The following is a 3,301-nucleotide window of genomic DNA, read 5'->3' as shown; positions in this document are numbered from 1 at the left end:
TTTAGTCATTCAAATTATGTGGATGCTCACTGTAGCGAAAAGATAACTGAAAAAGTTTAATAAAGGTTATGTTGAGCACTTTAAATAAAAAATATAGACGACATTTTGAAAACAAAAGTTAAAAATTTTGACAGACAGGGTGATTTAGCTGTCCCTACCTATGGGTTTTATGCAACCTACAATTCCTTCAAAAATCGTGCAAGAAAGCAGCGTATTCTCTCGCTCACTAGGTGCAAACTGTTATTCCTACAGAAAAAAATGAACAGGACCTTTTCGTAGGAAGTGCAATGTTGTCAAATTTTGTACTGGGATACGTTTTCGCTGGAAACCACTGTTTTCGAGATTATTCAAGAGAAACGCGTTTAAAGGTAACAGTTTCACTTATCTTTTGGGTGATTCGAAAACTGCAGACTCTGCCGAAAAAGTATCCAGTATAAAAATTAACTACACTACATATCCTACATGAAGGTCCGGTTCATTTTGTCTGTAGGACGAATAGTCAGTGTGTGTGTGTGTGTGTGTGTGTGTGTGTGTGTGTGTGTGTCTGTGTGTGTATGTGTGTGTGATACTTCAAGGCGTTATGAGTTATTTATATATATACATACACTGTACATACAGTGTATATATACGTACACTGGATGAACCACCAGAACTGTACTGACAAACTATCAGCGGTGATAGGTATGGACAAAAAAAATCTGAGAATGGGGGCACTAAAGCACATACCTTAAGAGCTATCAGCACTTGTTCCTCGCTGCTGTGAAATGTAGCTCTTCTACTGAACAAGTACTCATAGCCCTTAAAGTATGGAATTTAGACCCCAAGTTTACTGGACTTTTTTCTTGTTTTGGTCCTTACTAGCTCCTTCCAAATATAGATGGCAAGGAGACAGCGGTAGATGAGATGTGTTACACAGTACTGAAGATGAACAAGTGTTCATAGCTCTTAAGATAAGGATTTTAGAGTCCCATATTTTTTCCTTATTTTGGTCCATACTGGCAACGGCCTTGCCGCAGTGGTTACACCGGTTCCCGTGAGATCACTGAAGTTAAGCGCTGTCGGGCGTGGTCGGCACTTGGATGGGTGACCATCTAGGCCACCATGCGCTGTTGCTATTTTTCGGGGTACACTCAGCCTCGTGATGCCAATTGAGGAGCTACTCGACTGAATAGTAGCGGCTTCAGTCAAGAATACCATCATAACGACCGGGAGAGCGGTGTGTTGACCCCACACCCCTCCTAACCGCATCCTCCTCTGAGGATGACACGGCGGTCGGATGGTCCCGGTAGGCCACTCGTGGTCTGACGTGCTTTTGGTCCATACTAGGAAGATAGGTTTTCAGTGTGAGGTTTACACTACTTGCACGAGATGTCTGCCTCGACGTTAGATGGCCTGGGTGGCGCAGGCAGGCTTGAAGAAAGGAGACACAGACCGTCTCGTAGCAATAGGTATTCGGACGGGCCACTGAGACCGATGGAACTCATGCTGGCAGATTGCTCAGTGATGGCCGAAAGGAGCTGTGGTCAACGTGATATTTAACTAAGTTATCGATTCCACGAGTGAACTTGTGTTGACTTCTAACGGTGTGTACTTTATAGTGAGAAGTGTGTCTGCCCGCCATATTAGAGCTTGTGTCTGAACCCTTGGCGCTCTGCGGAAGTAACAGTTCAGTGCTACCAACTGAGCTCTGCTTTGTCTTCATGCTATTCTGTACCAGAGTTAAGACAGAAGATATGTGTGGCATGCAGAGACTAGTCCTCTGCTTTGACTTCACCGTGGCTTCGTGATGAATGGAGATCAAGTTTGCTGGAGTTATTTAACATTGGCTTCGTGATTCGATCATTCATAATGATCATCTGCCATTGCAATCTTATACAACTAGAAGTGTGACGTTTGCTCATTCCAGGAACATTTCAGCGCCGCTTCTTGTGGGTCTTTGTTTTTAATAATATGAACAAAGCGTGTTACGTTTAGCATGATTAATTTTGTTGATAGGTTGTTCTCCTTTGATAACTGTTGTATTAAATGTTTGTTTTCCAGTTAATATCTAGTTGAAGAAACAGATTCTCACTACTTAGGTTAGTTTCAAAAACTGTGTAGTCGTGCTTAAGTAGGTCTCCATTGCACGATCGTTAATGTAAAGATTTGAACGATGTTGCTACTATATTTCTTGTTCCATTTTACTTAAATTCTTTTGTATTATCTTCATTTCTTTGTTAAGGGTTTCAACCTTTACTTATTTGCAACAGAACTTTTTCTTGAATAATGAAGGTTGCCTCGACTATTGGGGTGAGGTTTTATGTAATGGCTTTTGGAAGAAAGTGAATTGCCCTTGCTTGTTGTAAAGGAGTGTTCAAGAAATACTATGTATCCATGTGGGCAAGTTTCTACCGACTCATAGTAATGACTGAGCCGTGGCTGGTTAGCGTCATGCCTTGTTTTTTATCATTGGTTGCAGTTCAGTGGTATCTTATTCCTTCTTCGGTTACCACCATAACGTTGCTGTGTTCTCTTCGTGAGTGGCAGCAGCAGCGTGTATCGGTACTAGTACTGCTGTACTATCTTTGGTGTGGCGGATGTATTTTCCGGGTGTGCTGTGTGCCAATTGGTCTGTTGGGGCAGAGCAGCAGGGAAGTCTCTGTGGCACGCAGTCAGGCCGGAGCCGCTGGCGCTGGCGCTTCTTGCTACGAAGTTCGTCGCCCACCGATCCTGGACACTGAAGTTCAGTGCTCACTTAACCTGCTATCAAGCCTCAACTGCTGTCACATCTCTTCGTTTGATCCTGGTTGTCGCTTTCTGAGAGATACCCGCAATCAACAACGTGTGTGCATTGAAGTCGGCTAGAATTGCAGCCGTCTTCCCGTGTCATGTTTAACTTAATTTAGTTCATTCCTTCATTAATGAAGTGCACCAGCGGTATCTTATGCTTTGTGGCCGTTGACGTTCTGGTGGCCTCCTCTGGTCGTTGACATTGTTTTTGACAGTGTATTTTCCTCGTCATGTTGATGCTGTCCAGCATGGTGTGTAGTTCGACAGCTGAGATGTTGTTGATAGCTTTTGACGGTTATTCTGATTTGGCTGGATTGGGCACCAGTATCCAGAACTTTGTGGTATTGACACCTGGTTGTCGTTTCGCTGGTCGGGTGGAGCAGAGCTGATCTTGTTGGTGGGTTCGTCGGCTGCCTTTCAGTTGGGTTGCCTTCCGATTAAGGGGTTGTCAGTATGGCTGCCTGTCTCACCTAAACGTGTGTTAATGTTATATTCTCAAGCCGATCCTTGAAATCTTGTGTTTTCTGTAGCG

General features: G+C 43.7%; 1 pseudogene; it reads left to right on the top strand.

Moving 5' to 3' along the window:
• Positions 1-997: 997 nt before the first annotated feature.
• LOC124560514 lies at positions 998-1,115 on the top strand (annotated as a pseudogene).
• Positions 1,116-3,301: the final 2,186 nt, after the last annotated feature.

The sequence above is a fragment of the Schistocerca americana genome, chromosome 1 (assembly GCF_021461395.2).
Source record: "Schistocerca americana isolate TAMUIC-IGC-003095 chromosome 1, iqSchAmer2.1, whole genome shotgun sequence".
Lineage (NCBI taxonomy): Eukaryota > Metazoa > Arthropoda > Insecta > Orthoptera > Acrididae > Schistocerca > Schistocerca americana.
The sequence above is the reverse complement of the archived record's forward strand: the minus strand, read 5'-3'. Positions and strand labels throughout refer to the sequence as shown.